General features: G+C 43.5%; 1 protein-coding gene across 2 annotated transcripts in view; it reads left to right on the top strand.

Moving 5' to 3' along the window:
* Positions 1-2761: 2761 nt before the first annotated feature.
* LOC126162385 (protein dimmed-like) overlaps positions 2762-18988 on the top strand; it is a 284020-nt gene continuing 267793 nt past the window's right edge. For both annotated transcript variants that reach the window (XM_049918859.1, XM_049918860.1), the window contains exon 1: positions 2762-3015. The gene's annotated coding sequence lies outside the window, so the exon portion shown is untranslated. The remainder of the gene's footprint in view (positions 3016-18988) is intronic.

An 18988-nucleotide genomic window follows, 5' to 3' on the forward strand; every position in this document is an offset into this window, starting at 1 on the left:
TTTGCCTTCCTTCAACATTGTCTCTGTAACCGTTCCAATATAATTTCTTCGTAACGCTAATTCCTAGGTATTTCGTTGAATTTACTGCCTTTAGATTTGTGTGATTTACCGTCTGATCTAAGTATAATGGATTCCTTTTAGTACTCATGTGGATGACCTCAGACTTTTCGTAATTGAGGGTCAGTTAGCACTTTTCGCAGCATATAACTATCTTGTCTAAATCATTTTGCAGTTGGTTTTGATCTTCTGGTGATTGCATCATCTGCAAAAAATATATGCGGGCTGTTCAAATAGTCTCCCAAATTGTTTACACAGGAAGTAACGGGTATAAACGCAGATATTTCTGTTGATGACTGAGGGCGGTGTGATGAACGACGTTACATCAGTATTTATGTCATTTACAAACTAATAATTATAGCTATTACCAGTACTAAGGTTTTAGGTTGGTATCTCCAGGTAAACGTGCCAAGAGCAAACCAGTAATACTTATGTTGGGCAGCAGTTCAGGTATTGAACTGTGGATGCATGGATGTAAAACGTTTAGTCTACACTGACAGGCGCAGTCAACTACGACTACGCAGAAAACATCAAGTAGTAAGTTATGTGACACGTTTGTGGGGAGACTGTTCGATGTAGGGAAAACAGCCACATAAAGATATCTGCGCTTATACCCGTTACACTCTGTGTAGGTCAGAAACAGCAGGGAGCTTAGAACACTTCTTTGGGAATGCCAGATATCATTCCTGTTTTACTCGGTGACTTTACATGAGCTGCTACGAAATGTGGGATTCCTGACAGGAAATCACGAATCCAGTCATACCACTGAGATGCTGTTCAGTACGCACACAATTTGGATAGCAGCTGCCTGTGATAAATTGTATCAAATGCCATCCAGACACTAGAAATATGGAATCAGTTTGAGATCGCTTGTCGATAGCACTCATTACTCTGTGAGAATGAAGAGCTGGTTCTGAATCCGTGCTGACTGCGTATTAACCGATCGTTTTCTCCGAGGTAGTTCATAAGAATGGAACACAGTATTATGTTCCAATATCCTACTGCAAATCGACGTCAGTGATGTGAATACGAATCTTTGGCTATCTGCTAGGAAATTCCGACATTCGGTAAACTACACTACTGGCCATTAAAATTGCTACACCAAGAAGAAATGCAGATGAGAAACGGGTATTCATTGGACAAATATATTATACTAGAAATGACATGTGATTACATTTTCACGGAATTTGGGTGCATAGATCCTGAGAAATCAGTACCCAGAACAACCACCTCTGGCCGTAATAACGGCCTTGATACGCCTGGGCATTGAGCCAAACAGAGCTTGGATGGCTCGTACACGTAAAGCTGCCCATGCAGCTTCAACACGATACCACAGTTCATCAAGAGTTGTGACTGGCGTATTCTGACGAGCCAGTTGCTCGGCCACCATTGACAAGACGTTTCCAATTGGTGAGAGATCTGGAGAATGTGCAGCAGTCGAACATTTTCTGTATCCAGAAAGGCCCGTAAAGGACCTGCAACATGCGGTCGTGCATTATCCTGCTGAAATGTAGGGTTTCGCAGGGATCGAATGAAGGAGGTCGTAACACATCTGAAATGTAACGTCCACTGTTCAAAGTGCCGTCATTGCGAACAAGAGGTGACCGAGACGTGTAACCAATGGCACCCCATACCATCACGCCGGGTGATACGCCAGTATGGCCATGACGAATACACGCTTCCAATGTGCGTTCACCGCGATGTCGCCAACACGGATGCGACCATCATGATGCTGTAAGCAGAACCTGGATTCATCAGAAAAAATTACGTTTTGCCATTCGTGCACCCAGGTTCGTCGTTCAGTACACCATCGCAGGCGCTCCTGTCTGTGATGCAGCGTCAAGGGTAACCGCAGCCATGGTTCAGAGCTGATAGTCCATGCTGCTGCAAACGTCGTCGAACTGTTCGTGCAGATGGTTGTCGTTTTGCAAACGTCCCCATCTGTTGACCTAGGGATCGAGACGTGGCTGCACGATCCGTTACAGCCATGCGGATAAGATGCCTGTCATCTCGACTGCTAGTGATACGAGGCCGTTGGGATCCAGCACCGCGTTCCGTATTACCCTCCTGAACCCACCGATTCCATATTCTGCTAACAGTCATTGGATCTCGACCAACGGGAGCAGCAGTGTCGCGATACGATAAACCTCAATCGCAATAGGCTACAATCCGACATTTATCAAAGTCGGAAACGTGACGGTACGCATTTCTCCTCGTTACACGAGGCATCACAACAACGTTTCACCAGGCAACGCCGGTCAACTGCTGTTTGTGTCAACTGCTGCTTGTGTATGAGAAATCGGTTGGAAACTCTCCTCATGTCCGCACGTTGTAGGTGTCGCCACCGGCGCCAACCTTGTGTGAATGCTCTGAAAAGCTAATCATTTGCATATCACAGCATCTTCTTCCTGTCGGTTAAATTCTGCGTCTGTAGCACGTCATCTTCGTGGTGTAGCAATTTTAATGGCCAGTAGTGTATTCAGTCCTAAAGAATCGCTAACAAAGCCTGAACAACACTTGCAGTATCCGCACTCCTGCGCCTTGTCGTTAGGGAGAACGCACAACAGGTGGCCGGTCCGAGGACCGCTGGTGAACTGGATGGCAGGAGCGGCGGCGCGGCCGTGGTGGGGACCGCCGGCCGCGAGTGCCCGCCGCCTCCGCCAGGGGCGTGCCGCGTGTCGGCCGGCCGCCGCCGGCCCGCTGTCAGTAGCGCAGCGGCAGTCACACGCGACGGACACGCAGCTCAGAGCGCACGCGCCACGGACTTCGGACCTCACCGCCAGCAGTTACAGGGTTAGGACACTCCATTCGCCCAGGCCTACCGAGTGCACCCCCCGGTGAGCAGTCCCCCAGCTTCCTGAGCCGACCACCCGCTTCCTGTCATCGAGCGTCGCAGTGGAACGCGATGCTCCGATCGTGACGGCCGAATCGCTGACGACGCGAGAGCACGCCGCCAAGGTAAGCGAAGGAAGGCCTAACGGCACAGCCGCGGCCAGCTGCCCGATACTTTCCGTCGCTAGTGGCACCGTTACCTTCCTCTCGGCCACTGCTGCCAGCGGCTACTCGCTTCCTCCGCCTCGCCCATCCGTCATTAGCATGCCCGTCACCGTCTTCGTGCACTCTTTAACAAATTATTCGTCTTTCGATCGATTCCACAGCTTCCCCGACCTGCCTTGATGATCTACAGCGCAAGAAATATTTTTCAGATCTTCAGGTACAGTTTTCCACGACAGAAGAAGCCCCTACTTTATATCTAAATAATCAGCAACCGACTGCATAAAAGAAATTTAATTTCTTTACCGGTTTCGGCCACTTATTGCCCTTCTTCAGGAAATTAAACCTATCGCATTATTTGCGAATGTCAACAATAAGGTGCTTTCGGCAAAATGCAGTTGTCATGTGGTTCATAATGCAAGTCAAACTTGTTGTTTGGCTTCTTTATACCACTTTTGTGCAGGAACCACATAACAACGGCATTTTGCTGAAAGCAACTGATTGTTGACACTCGAAAATAATACGAGATGTATAATCTTCTGAAGAAGGGCACTAAGCGCCCGAAACTGGTTAGGAAATTAAATTTCTTTTATGCAGCAGCCTCCTGATGTTTCTGTGTACACAAGTACAGCTGCCGAGTATGGATAAAATACTAAACCCCGAGTTTATTGGAGCAAAGAACACTCTGTGGTGACGTGGCAAAAGAGTCGCTATGAATCTCAGATAATTTTTCTAAGGAAACTATCGTATCTGGTTTCCTATAGGTGTTAATTGTTTAATCGATGCACCGTGTTCTCCTAAGACGACTACCTTTTGAACGTGAGTAGCATTTTATGATGCTCAGAGAAATGGTGCGATGTTAGGATTAGAAAGAGTCACAGAGACGAATTGTGGTGGAGCAGACAACTGCAGAGGAACTGAAAACGCACCCAATATGGTTTGGTCATCTAAACTTTAAGACGATCGACGGTCAAACTTTTAAAAGTAAAAGAAGTCTCGAAAATTGAAGTAAGTCGGTAAGTCATGGACATAATAGAAATGCAAGAAAATGAACAAACACGCATATTCAGAGACGGTATAGATATCTGTGTAATGTCGCATATATAATGTCGCATATAGACAGAGACATTCGATTCCCAAATACCTTACAGAAAGCTTTAGTCAGAACTCACAAACTGCCCAAAAGATTAGCAACAGCATAAATAATTACATAAAACATAGCTATTTGGTGAGAATAGTAAGATACGATCAGTAAAACGGTTGTAAATGTCACTAAAGCTGTGCTGGTTTGGAATATAGCTAAAGCCGTTTCATATGACCTCTTTCTCCTCGTTTGCATTTGTGTGACAAAAGTTTGCCACACTGCGTGGTACAAATATTCACTTCCCGAAAGGTGCATTCGAAGAAATGAACTTCATAGATATATGTACTTCATCGTAAATTCAGAGTGTGAGTACAACAATAGTGAACTCCAAACGACTGGCTAATTAGTGGATTACTTACAGTACATTCAAGAGCAGGATATGCCATTTCAGTATTCATGAGAATAAGGAAAGAAAAATATCATCATAATTTTGTAACAAACGTCTCGACGATCTGTGGTAGTGATAACACAGGCTAAACCTTCAACACGTGCCCATTACAAGACAAGCACCCAATTCTGCCTTCTACAGTTAAGCCTCATTAAGTGTAAGAAAATGTCCGTTAAATACAACAATCTACACGAAACAGCCGAACGAGCGTCTTACGGCGAATTGGCCGTCTACAGTTAGCCGCAGTCCGTTCTAGCGGTAGCGATGTCAAGAACGTGCCTGCTTTGTCGTCCTGCTCTACTATTACGCTCTTCTTTTTAGAACACCGCGAGCGGCACGTCGAAGCAGTATATGTAAGCAAAGATACCTAACAGCGAAAACGTCGGACGTGTGGAGTAGTGAAAATACATAGAGAGCGCGTCATTCTTGTTTTTTCGCCAGTTGTGTGCTATTTATATGTAGGCCCAAAAAACTATGAAGAAACGGTAGTTTTAGCCTTGAGCTGAATCTGTCTCCTTCATAAATTGGGAAGTAACGTTGTGAGACATAAATCTCTTTCTACAAGCATTAGATAAAGAGATGTTGGTGATGGTTGTTGAAAACCGTGGAATAAATATTTATTTCTTTGCCTCGTACATGGATCTGCAATTGTTGTTTCAGCTGCATAAATCAAAGAATTGCTTCCTCGCTTCTTTAGATCTGCTTAATTTTTAAGCAGTCCTTAATGGTGTAAATCACAGCAGCAGATTCGGAATTTACCACTGAGGTATGACGGTAGTGATTCATTCTGTAGAAGCATGTTAAGTGCGGTTGAGGTTGAGGAGGATGTCCGAAAGCATCGTACCTGGCTTCAGTCTCCTTAAGACCTGGAGTCAAAGGGAAAAAAACAGTGCACCCGCTACGTACCGTCGTCATTCATGCTTCGCACCGGATGAGGTAGCCCTGTGGTCAATACACTGGGCTCGTGCTTTGCACCTTTCCGGCTAACTTCCTCTGATAAGGCCGCGGCTGACTGCGTCTCCGATACTTGTCTGTCTGAACGAGTGTTCTGTCTCAAATAATCTTTCTGACGACGAGCCGTTAAACTACATTTTTTTCTTCCTTTCTATCTCCGCCTGCTGCTTCCCCGCGTGAAGCACTGGATTCATTGCGATCATGTGTGACTCTTCAATTTAGTGTAGGGGCGATTCTCTGTACTTTCATACTATATGGTGCGGTTAGTCGCAAGACGCTCGAGAAGAGACACATATTGGGCAAAGTGAACATCAAATGCCAAGTTGAACACTGATACAGATTCTACGTCAAATTATGCCGCCATCCGTTTTTCGAGAGGCTAAGTGAAGTTGTCACTAGCGAAACGCTCTGCCAATAACAAAAAATGTGATAATTTAAGTGGTAGTCTAGTTTCTGTGAGAAAATGGCGATCCCTCTTTACTAAATGATGTGCGGTTAGAGAGATAAACACTTACCAACAGTACGCGAACGACTGGCGACTTTCGAGTATACATTGGTGTCTTCTTTTCACTCTTTCAGTCATCGCTGAAGATATTCATTATGCCACCGTCAGTGACATGTGTTTTTATCCCAGCCGGCAGGTAAGACTCCTAACTCATCCATAAATTGTCCAACCGGTGGCGAAAGTGCTTACCAGTGTGTTTTTGCGTCACGTCGCTCAGAAATTTTCGGTTCTAGTGCTATCTGCTGTGTGGTATTTCTGGCCCTCAGAGTCTTTACTAACACCCAGCTGGGCGAGAGAGGTCAGAAAAATAAAAGTTTATTATGATGTAAATCATTGTCATCGCTCTTTCGGATTCGTGTGTCTGCATCGTTCATATAAATACCAAAATGCGAAACGTCGCCGACAGATTTTTTCTTCCAAACGCCTAAGCAAACTTTCACTGGTCTCTTGTCCACCTACGCACTACTTGAAATACCCGAAAGCTCTCGAGCCGTTGGTGGTATCGATGTAAGACTCTTAAACGAAAATGAGAGATAGTGCTAAAAAAAATTCTTTGTGCTGCTCAGTTCGGATTGGTACCGAAGATTTTTCGTCGAAATGTCGAGGTGAAATCGTAACATGTGTTCAATATTAATATGTAGTTTATATAACAATCTCTTTAATACAACTGTTGCGCAGAGTAGTAGAACGATTACAGAACTGCTAAAATCACAAGTTCGAGCTGTCACGATGGGCCAGCTACGTAATCGCATTGTACCGTTTTTTTTTTTTTTTTTTCATTTCCTTTTCGACTCTACCGTAGTACTAGCATTTGCTCGGCACTGGATATTTCAGGGTTTTAGGACTCCTTCGAATGCAGTTTTCCTCTGACTCAAGTTTTCTGTTGCTACCAGCTACGTAATCGCATGGCACCGTTTTCCTTCATTTCCTTTTCTACTCTACCGTAGTACTTGCATTCGTGGCACTGGATATTTTAGTGTTTTAGGACTCCTTCGAATGCAGTTTTCCTCTGACCCAAGTTTTCTGTTATTACAAATTCTTTCAGGAAACTGTTTTGATTATTTTGTAAATTTCAGTTTAATACCGATTTTCACTTATATTCCAGCAAATACTTTTATTGTTTCACTTGGGTACTAGAACATTCATAGTGACATTTGAATGACATTTTAATCAGTGTGCTAGTTACAGGTATTTGCTCGGTACACCAGTTTATAGCTAATTTGTAAAGATCAGGCGCATGCGCCTACGTGAGTGCGACGAGGTCACAGTCAGAACAAATACTGCTCGACGAACACGTTCAGAGGTGCGCTATCAGTTTTGTGCTCAACCACTGATTACGTCATATTAGTCTCGTAGTTATTATATGTTATGAACAGTTGTTGTTGTTGTGGTGTTCAGTCCACAGACCGGTTTGACGCAGTTCTCCATAATACTCCATCGTAAGCAAGCTTTTTCGTCTCCGAATAACAACTGTAAGTTACATCCTTCTGAATCTGCTTACTGTGTTCATTTCTTGGCCTCCCTCTACAATTTTTACCTCCCGTACTTTCCTCCGATTGATGTCTCAGAATGTGTCCTATCAACCGATCTCTTCTTTTACTCAGGTTGCACCACAAACTTCTTTCTTCCCCTCTTCTATTCAGTACCTCGCCACTGGTTAGATGAGCTTCCCATGTAATCTTCAGCATGCTTCTGCAGCACCACATTTCTAAAGCTTCTATTCTCTTCTTCTCTACACTGTTTATCATCCACGTTTCAATTGCATACAAGGCTACACTTCAAACAAATAGTGTCAGAAAAGACTTCCCAACAGCATGCTTCTGCAGCACCACATTTCTAAAGCTTCTATTCTCTTCTTCTCTACACTGTTTATCATCCACGTTTCAATTGCATACAAGGCTACACTTCAAACAAATAGTGTCAGAAAAGACTTCCCAACACGTAAGTCTGTATTCGGTGTTAACAATTTTTTTTTTCTTAAAGGCTTTTCTTGCTACTGCCAGTCTACATTTTATATCCTCTTTGCCAGACCAAACTACAATCGTCCGGCCATAACTGGCAGATGCCTCACTGGGACTACAACAGATGAAGTATTACTTCATTTTATGAGATGAATGATGAAAAGATTTAGTTCACTTGATACACAGGGGTGCGCTACAATTTACAACTGACATTGATTAAAAAACTGTTCAGCATTCACAAAAGTACATGTCCACGTGAGGCTTGACTGACACTGGTCCTACTCGATGACGTTGGCTGCTTCACGAAGTGGGCAGAACGCTTCCATGCTCGGCTCTATATTGACCTCCGTGCGAGGACGCTGCTGTGCTGAGAGAGAGGGCGTGTCTTCTTCCGCCTCTCCCATTCGTCGTTGCGGATTGCAGCGAGAGCTCACTACGTCTGTGGTATCGACGTACGCTGTCGAGTCTGGTGTGGCTCCGCGATCTATGGGCGGTACCACATTGTATGTTCAAATCTTACAAATCTGACGGTTTTCTTGTCACATAAAAAGGTCGACCGACGAGCGAGTAAACGTTTTCACGTCAAAACTAGCCAGAATTTGAGATCGCTTTACTTTGCTCTTGTTGTTGTTGTTGTGGTCTTCTGTCCAGAGACTGGTTTCATGCAGTTCTCCATGCTACTCTATCCTGTGCAAGCTGCTTCATCTCCCAGTACCTACTGCAACCTACATCCTTCTGAATCTGCTTAGTGTAGTCCTCTCTTGGTCTCCCTCTACGAGTTTTACCATCCACGCTGCTCTCCAATACTAAATTGATGATCCCTTGATGCCTCAAATTATGTCCTACCAACCGATCCCTTCTTTTAGTCAAGTTGTGCCACAAATTTCTCTTCTCCCCAATTCTAGTCAATACCTCCTTATCAGTTATGTGATCTACCCATCTAATCTTCAGCATTCTTCTGTAGCATCACATTTCGAAAGCTTCTATTCTCTTTTTGTCTAAACTATTTATCGTCCACCTATCACTTCCATACATGGCTACACTCCATACAAATACTTTCAGAAAAGACTTCCTGACACCTAAATCTATACTTGATGTTAACAAATTTCTCTTCTCCAAAAACGCTTTCCTTGCCATTGCCAGTCTACATTTTATATCCTCTCTATTTCGACCATCATCAGTTATTTTGCTCCCCAAATAGCAAAGCTCATTTACTACTTTAAGCGTCTCATTTCCTAATCCAATACCCTCAGTATCACCCGATTTAATTTTTAAAAAAAAAGGTTCAAATGGCTCTGAGCACTATGGGACTTACTGCTGTGGTCATTAGTCCCCTAGAACTTAGAACTACTTAAACCTAACTAACCTAAGGACGCCACACATTAAAACGTCCCCTTAGAAAAATTAATGAATTACTGTGCTGATAAACCTCTTATATTATTTGATTTTCAAACAGCTGAGCAGAACTCAACGTACTCAAGACATTTCGCTCTTTACCTATTTTGATCAACACTAAACTGACACACAATATTTTTAGCGCAAGGCAATCTGACTTTCAATAATCCCTGCAAGAGAATGGCCCTGACTAACATTAACCTATACGTTTCACAAATCACTTACCTCACAAAAATCTTCGTTACTCGAACTACTGCAATACAGCGAGTGCCACTACTGCCAGCTAAATAAAAGAGTCTAACTACTGAAGTGACTAACTACTGATAGGCATTTTTAGCAAATGAAAGACTTTGATTGTGAACAAAAAATGTATTTACCTTAATAGTGTTCAAAAATCATTATATATATATATATATATATATATATATATATATATATATATATATCAGTTCATGACATCCAGTCTTACAAATTTACTGTTTCTGTCCAGATCATCCGCTCTCAAAACTCCACCATCTCACTCCCCACATCCACCACTGCTGTCTCACCTCCAACTGCGCAACGCTACGCACTGTTAACAGCCAGCTGCCCAACGCTACAATGGCGAGTGTTACAATGCCAACCTTACAGACTGCACACAGCACAGCCAGTGATTTTCATATAGAGCGCTACGTGGCGTTACCAATATAAAGCTGGTCAGTGTGGCCCCGCGGTTCTAGGCGCTACAGTCTGGAACCGCGCGACCGGTACGGTCGCAGGTTCGAATCCTGCCTCGGGCATGGATGTGTGTGATGTCCTTAGGTTAGTTAGGTTTAAGTAGGGGACTGATGACCTCAGATGTTAAGTCCCATAGTGCTCAGAGCCATTTGAACCAATATAAAAACGTAAACAGCCTACTTACAACATATCCATGCCCGAGGCAGGATTCGAACCTGCGACCGTAGCGGTCGCGCGGTTCCAGACTGTAGCGCCTAGAACCGCTTGGCCACTCCGGCCGGCGTTTAATTCGACTACATTCCTCTTAATGTACAGAAATGTTTGTGACGTCTCAATACGGACAGCCATACAAATTTCAGTTGGCGTCACTCACAAACAAAAAAATCTGCAATCGTACCGGGCGGGATCGTGGGGGAGCTGTGGCGTGTTGTGAGGGCGTTGTGTGCAATGGACAGCCCTGCGGCTGCGGCTGTGGCGTAGCGGAACGTGTCTCCGTTATTAAATGGCCGGCCTGAGCGCGGAGCCGGCCAGCGCGTTTAAAGGCCGCCGAGGTGAGCCGGGCCCGCCGGCCTGGCCTGGTGAAAGGCGGGACGCGAACCGCCGCCGCCGCCGCCGCCGCCACGCTGCCAATTTCCACCCGCCCTCCCCCCTCCCCACCAACCCCCGCCGCCGCTATCACACACTCACCTCCTTTCGTCGCCACGTCGCTTCTAACTTCCTTCTAATCCATCAAATGTTCTCAGCGAATGCTTTGCCGCCTACCTCTACATAGATCCTCCGCAGACCACAGTACAGTGCACGGCGAAGGGTACACCGCATCACTGTTAGTCATTTCCTGTTCCACTCGCAGATAGAGCCAGGAAAAAACGACTATATGCCTCCGTATGAGCCACCTTATCTTCATGACCCTTGCGCGCAATGTATATTGCAGGCAGTAGAATCGTTCTGCAGTCAGCTTCAAATAACCGTTCTCTATTTTTTCTCAATCGCGTTTCTCGAAAAACTTGTTGCCTTCTCTCCAGTGATTCCCGTTTCACCGTTTCAGTTCCCGATGCATGTTCGTAGCCCTTGCGTATTATTCGATTCTACCAGTAACAAATCTAGCAGCCCACCTCTGAATTGCTTTGATGTCTTCCTCTAGTCGGACCTCGTACGGATCCCAAATACTCGAGCAGTACTCAAGAATAGGTTGTATTTGCGTTCCATATGCAGTCTCCTTTACTGGTGAACCACACTTTCCTAGAATTCTCGCAGTAAACCGAAGTCGACCATTCGCCTTCTCTTCCAAAACCATCACATGCTCGTTCCATTTCGTATCGCTTTACAACGTTACGCCCAGATATTTAAACGACGTGAGATATTTAAACGACGTGATTGTGTCAAACAGGACACTAATAATGCTGTATCCGAACATTAAGGGTTTGTGTTTCCTACTCCACACTGCCTTACATTTTTTCACATTTACTTCCGCCATTCATCACACCAACTATAATTTTTTTCTAAGTTATCTTGTATCCTTCTACAGTCACACACTTACACGCTCAACTTCGACACCTTACCGTACACCACAACATCATCAGCAAACAACAGCAGATTGCTCCTTACCCCAACCGTAAGATCATTTATATATGCAGAGAATAAAGTCGGTTCTCTCACATTTCCGGGGTCACTCGCCGGCGATGACCTTGCCTCTGATGAATACTCCCTATACCGGTAACTTAAGAAGTGTTCGAGCCACTCACGTATCTGTGAACCTATTCCATATGCTCGTACCTTCTTTAACAGCTTGCAATAGGGCAACGTGTCAAAGATACCGTGTCAAACGCTTTCCGGAAATCTAGAAATATAGAACCTGCCTCTTACCCTTCATCCTTAGTTCGCAGTGTATCATGTGAGAAAAGGGCGAGCTGAGTGTCGCACTAGCGATGCTTTCTAAAACCATTCTGATCGGTGGACATAAGACTCTCGGTCTCAAGAAAATTTATTATATTCGAACTGAGAATGTGTTCAAGTATTCTGCAGCAAACTGGTGTTACAGCTATCAGTCTGTAATGTTGCGAGTCCGTTCTTTTGCCCTTCTTATATAGAAGAGTCACCTGAGCTTTTTTCCAGTCGCTTGGGGTTTTGCTCTGGGCAAAAGATTCGTTATAAATGAAAGCTAAGTAAGGGGCTAATGCAGAGTACTAATGTAGAGTACTCTTTAAAAAACCGACTTGGGATTCCATCCAGGTTTTCAACTCTTTCAGTTCTTTCTCTACACCAACAATGCTTATTACTATGTCGTCCATACGGGAGTCTATTCTATGGTCAAACGACGGTATGTTTGCACAGTTCTCCGGCGGGAACGATTTGTTGCTCGTGAACTTTAAAACTTCGGCTTTCGGTTTGCTATCTTCAGCAGCCACACCAGACTGGTCAACAAGTGACTGGATGAAAGCCTTAGACCAGCTTAGTGACTCTACATGGAGGGTTCTCTACCAGAACTTTTGCTAAGCTATGACTGTGGTACTTGTTTCATGCTTCGCTCATAGATATTTTCACAGACGCACGAATCTCTGCTTGTCATCATTTGCGCGTTCTCTTTTGAACAGAGAGTGCAACCTAGTATCGGTTACTTTAATGCTCTTCAGTCATGTGCGGAAACAAGCTAACCAACTTTTTTTTATTTATTTATTTTAGGCATGCTATCTCGGTATGGTAGATCCGCAGTTGCCCAGCATTGAGGAAATTTGATACTTTTTTTTATTTTATCCGTCCTAGTTGCATTAATAGACAATCTATGCTGCAGCAGTTACCGGTTTCGGGTTGACACGGTCATTGTCTAACAACACACCCTGCTATTAACAGTAACCGGTCATACAATATGGTGCCAAAAGGCACGAATGGCTTCTGTACAGGAAGTAAAATTCGTCACAAATAATCCATCACAATTTCAGAAGAATACTGATGTCCATACCCACAACACCACAGAAAAAAAAGACCTTTATTACCCACCATTAATGCTGTCAATGGCTCACGACGGTGTTCAATATGCAACAACAGAAATCGTTGATGATTTGCCTAATAATACAAAATGTCTGACAGATAGAAAAACAAGTTTTAAATATAACCTAAAATCATTTCATTTAAAAAAAAAAGCCGCTTGTTTTGAACTACAGTGCACGAGTAGGACCAAAAAAATAATGTTTCACTACTAAATTGTGTATACATATCTTGAAAACTGATTCGCTCCCCGTCATTTCGATAACAGAATCATTCAGATGGCCGGTGGAACACATAACTAACTACTTAACTTTTATTGTATCATAGTGTAAAATGTTCCAACGTTTCCGGCACTGTTGCAGATGTCTTTGTCACGGTGACGTACATCAGCTACCACACGAGGACGAACAGTAATATCACTCGATAATTTGTAACTTTTACGCTGTCACACTGTCACGTGCTCAAAGAACTTTTGCTGTTATGTTATCCAAGGTGGGCGTTGTTGAAGTCCGTGGCTGTTATTCAATTAAGGAATGTCCAAGGAGAACTCAACGGGCCAAAAGTACTTTTAAGAAGTTTCATTATACTGGCGTGACCGGTTTCGGATCATTCAGATGGCAACACTCGTCTGAGTTTGTAGGAAAACCTAGCATCAGATGTACAGGGTGAGTCACCTAACGTTACCGTTGGATGTATTTCGTAAACCACATCAAATACTGACGAACCGATTCCACAGGCCGAACGTGAGGAGAGGGGCTAGTGTAATTGGTTAATACAAACCGTAAAAAAATGCACGGAAGTATGTTTTTTAACACAAACCTACGTTTTTTTTAAATGGAACCCCGTTAGTTTTGTTAGCACATCTGAACATATAGACAAATACGTAATCAGTGCCGTTTGTTGCATTGTAAAATGTTAATTACATCCGGAGATATTGTAACCTAAAGTTGACGCTTGAGTACCACTCCTCCGTTGTTCGATCGTGAGTATCGGAGAGCACCGAATTACGTAGGGATCCAAAGGGAACGGTGATGGACCTTAGGTACAGAAGAGACTGGAACAGCACATTACGTCCACATGCTAACACCTTTTTATTGGTCTTTTTCACTGACGCACATATACATTACCATGAGGGGTGATGTACACGTACACACGTGGTTTCCGGTTTCAATTACGGAATGGAATAGAGTGTGTCCCGACATGTCAGGCCAATAGATGTTCAATGTGGTGGCCATCATTTGCTGTACACAATTGCAATCTCTGGCGTAATGAATGTCGTACACGCCGCAGTACATCTGGTGTAATGTCGCCGCAGGCTGTCACAATACGTTGTTTCATATCCTCTGGGGTTGGAGGCACATCACGGTACACATTCTCCTTTAACGTACCCCACAGAAAGAAGTCCAGAGGTGTAAGATCAGGAGAACGGGCTGGCCAATTTATGCGTCCTCCACGTCCTATGAAACGCCCGTCGAACATCCTGTCAAGGGTCAGCCTAGTGTTAATTGCGGAATGTGCAGGTGCACCATCATGCTGATACCACATACATCGACGCGTTTCCAGTGGGACATTTTCGAGCAACGTTGGCAGATCATTCTGTAGAAACGCGATGTATGGTGCAGTGCTCTCCGATACACACGATCGAACAGCGGAGGAGTGGCACTCAAGCGTCAACTTTAGGTTACAATATCTTCGGATGTAATTAACATTTTACAATGCAACAAACGGCACTGATTACGTATTTGTCCATATGTTCAGATGTGCTAACAAAACTAACGTGATTCCATTTAAAAAAAACGTAGGTTTGTGTTAAAAACATACTTCCGTGCATTTTTGTATGGTTTGTATTAAACAATCACACTAGCCCCTCTCCTCACGTTCGGTCTGTGGAATCGGTTCGTCAGTATTTGATGTGGTTTACGAAATATATCCAGCGGTAACGTTAGGTGACTCACCCTTTATAAAAGGTCACAAAACCTTGATTTAAAACGATTCAGAATTAACACAAGTAAAAAAAGGTACGCTTTTATGTGATAAAGATTTCTCCTATGCACCACTTAATTTTTAAGAGTCCTTGAGACGAGATACCTCGTCAGTCCTTCTTCAGACCACAACAACGTTCGTTCAGTGTACGTTACCAACTGAATGAAATTTGAATAACTGTTCCGTTCCCACTAACTGTCGTTATAAAAAAGCTAGAACATACAAACTATTCTTGACGATCGAAACCGCACTGTTAGGATTCCCGCCTTCCGAGCTCTTCGATGCATGTAACTGTTGCAAAACATCTCTCGTATGGTGTGTTTTAGACAATTTTTAGTAACCAGTTCCTTATGCGTTTCTGGTCATGAAAGACAGTTTCACCAAAATCGCTAAAACAGCGCAAAGTCTATCATAAGACAGTCTCGGCATCATCTACGAACGCAAATCGTCTGCCCACAGCGCTACGAAAGCATTCCTGAACTTTTACCACGGGAAACTTCTTCAATCCCGAAACTTTTTAATAACATTTATGTACATCCAAGAGAAAACGGACTTTAACTGTTCTATTAATCATTGCAATAAACGTAGAGCTTCGCCATAAAAACTACAATAACACTTCATAGTTTCGTAAGGTACATCGAGAAAATGCAACCGGTAATCCTTGCCAACACCGAACGTGTAATTAAAATTTCCAGACTGACATTCGAAGGAGATATAATTACGGCAACGAGAAAGAACTAATATCTGACACAATAATTGTCTGCTGTACTCTGCCACACCATACTAACAGAATCAAGATAAATCGTTGAAGTTTAACATCTAGCCGAGATCGCGGTCAGCCGATACGGGGCACTAGCTCCGGCGGACTTTTGGTGCGAGAGGGAATCGTTGACGGCCCGTTGAAGTGGACGTCTCAGGATGTGCTTGAAATAACTGCGGGTAACCGCAGAACAGATATGTGGCAAGAGATTTCAATCCCGTATCTGCGGCAAAACGCGTTCACCGCCTAAACACACCTTCTCACTCGGTAGAAGTCAGATTCTGATAAATGCGAAGTGGTTCTCCCCAGGTAATCTACACCATTAAATGTGAACGACGGTTATATTTCGATAGCGAGTGCATCGTTTTTAATGAGCCTTTATCTGTCACTGTGCAACTGGACGGCCAACTGTGCACAAAGTCGCACACGCACCACATGTGCGATTATCTTAACTTAAAGCGCTCATACGCCGCAAAACAGTAACTTATGAAGTCTGTAGTTTTACAATAGTCGACTAACTGTGATTTAGATATCCAGTGGAATATGTCATCTTACAACCGTCTAATGTAAAGTGTATGCATTATTGCACTTCTACCTCATTGAGTATGGAGCCACTAATAAAGTACAACAAGCTGTCTATTATCCGTGCACAGTGTGATGATTACTTAAAAAATAAAAAACTGAGAGCCGGCCGCTGTGGCCGAGCGGTTCTAGGCGCTTCAGTCCGAAACCACGCGGCTGCTACGGTCGTAGGTTCGACTCCTGTCTCGAGCATGGTTGTGTGTGGTGTCCTTAGGTTAGTTAAGTTTACGTAGTTCTAAGTCTAGGGGACTGATGACCTCCGATTTGTCCCATAGTGCTTAGAGCCATGTGAACCATTTGAAAAAACAGAGACTGAAGTATCTACCGTAAAGCGCCTAAACACACCTTCTCACTCGGTAAAAGTCAGATTTGCAGGCTGCCTATATATCGGTTTCATAGAGCAACAAAAATTTGATTTTCAGTATTTCAAACAATTATTGACAAAACTGAAAAACTTTAAATGCTGCCATAATCTACTTATTAGGAGGTATGATCTTATATTATAGCTTTAACCAAGTAAGACAAGTATTACTGTTAAAAGCTGCATATACAGGGTGCTTCAAAATTCATGTTACACACTTCCTGAGGTTGCAAAACTTTATCTACTACGTCCCCTTACAAGTTAGTAGAACAAGTTTTACATAGGAACCTGTGTCCGGAAACGTCATCCAGCGACGCTACAGAGCGTCCAAGTTATAGGTGCCGGCGCCTATAAATATATATGCAGGGTGATTCCGTGATGATGCTACCAACTTTGTAGAATAATGGAAAGTGTAAATGTGTAAATTTGAGGTGAAGGTCCTTATACAGAAAACGACCGAGGCCAAAGTTATAATCGGAAATCGTTCTGATACTCTGACAGTGGACTACCAGCGATCAGTATCAGTACTTTTAGTTACGTGATATGTTTAACACGTGGTTAATTTGGAACGACGATATTAAAGTTTCTGTTGGGCAGTACCTGCAGATTTTACACTAGAGTTTTGTAACTTACAGAATATTCTTCCATGATCCTTCCCACTCACAATAGTGTTATGCGATATTGCACTGCTAATAATCGTGCCGTTCCACTGCGCATTGTTACGCGTTCCAAATGCTGAGTGCTATCTGTTGAGATACTGTTTCTTGCTATTGCTCACAAACTGCATTCTCTCGTCGTTATACTTTACTTCACATACTGATCAGAAGTGGGTGAGTGTGTGAAATAAGGAAAACTTTACAAGCAGAAAAACCCCACTAATGACACTAATGCTAATGATAAGGGATATGTTAAGCAGATAAAAAAAATTGTACATCAACAGTCAAGGGACAAAATTTATGAGTAGAAAAACGGAATAAGAAATCTGTGGTCTTTGTAAAATTTCAACAGAATTTTGACGAGGATTTTTGAGCAGATACCCGGCTACGTGGCCAAGGTTGCTAACGCAGGCTTGGTGTGGTTCTACTCGAGTTGGTAGTTGGCCGTTCGAATCAAGGCGATGAAATTAATCTTCTATTTGTCGTCGTGGGGAGAAAAGGTTGAGGTGTACATTTCCTTATCATTAGACTTCGCCAAAGTCCTGCGGTAAATCCCAAGCTTCTCCCCAGTGGTCAGCGGAGTGAGGGCATGTGGTACTCTTAATGGTGACCTGTCCATCGGCGTGACACGGGTAATACCGGTAGCCCACAGATTCTGTTCGAAAGGAGTAGGCTGCATGTCGGGACGGTATTCCACTACCATCCTAAAAATCAGTATGCATTCACCAGAGTTAGAAATAATCATCACACAATTTGAAAAGCAATTCTCACAGGCTGCGAAGCAAAGGTGCCATTTGCCAGGAAGAAGAAACACTTTTACAGATTAGGCGGCTGAATTTATTCCTTGGGTCTTCCAACGAAGAATTCCGTACGAATTTACTTTATTATGCAGGTATGAAGATTGGTGAAGTGAACTACACGGTTTAAAACAGTACGTCTTCACACTTTTGTTACTGCTAACAACATCATCTACACAGACGAAGGCAGCCCTTTACAAAACCTTGCTGCGACTAATTCTTGAGGATTTGTCAACAATCTGAGTCACTTACATCATAAAGTTAACGGAAGACATACAGAAGATACAGGTATGGCTTTGTTTAATCGGCGTGTTCGCTAAACTCCTATCGGAAAAGCTGCGATACAGTTGATCTGCATGGCGGAGAGCGATATTCTCGATATACTGGAAGACCATGTTGTAACGAGGGTCGAGAAAATTCCTAATATCCCGCGTAATGAAGACAAGACAAAATTAAGGAATGTCGGTCTTATACCGAGCGGTCTCGACATCTACCCCTGCCCCCTCTCACCCCATCTAATGGAATATGAAAGTGATTCCAACACACCACACATCTGCCGTACAGAAACTGGCGAGATACCAATGTATTTGTTAACGGTAAGTTGTACTATGAAACGTATCAGTGCGCTACACACTCAACACAGTGTGTTAGAAATACGTATGATCCAGGAGCTTCTGTGGCTACATGTTGGCCATTTAACTGGTTTTACGACTATTTCGCCAATAATTATAAGTTAAACGTTACAGACCAGA

This window comes from Schistocerca cancellata, chromosome 2 (assembly GCF_023864275.1).
Source record: "Schistocerca cancellata isolate TAMUIC-IGC-003103 chromosome 2, iqSchCanc2.1, whole genome shotgun sequence".
Lineage (NCBI taxonomy): Eukaryota > Metazoa > Arthropoda > Insecta > Orthoptera > Acrididae > Schistocerca > Schistocerca cancellata.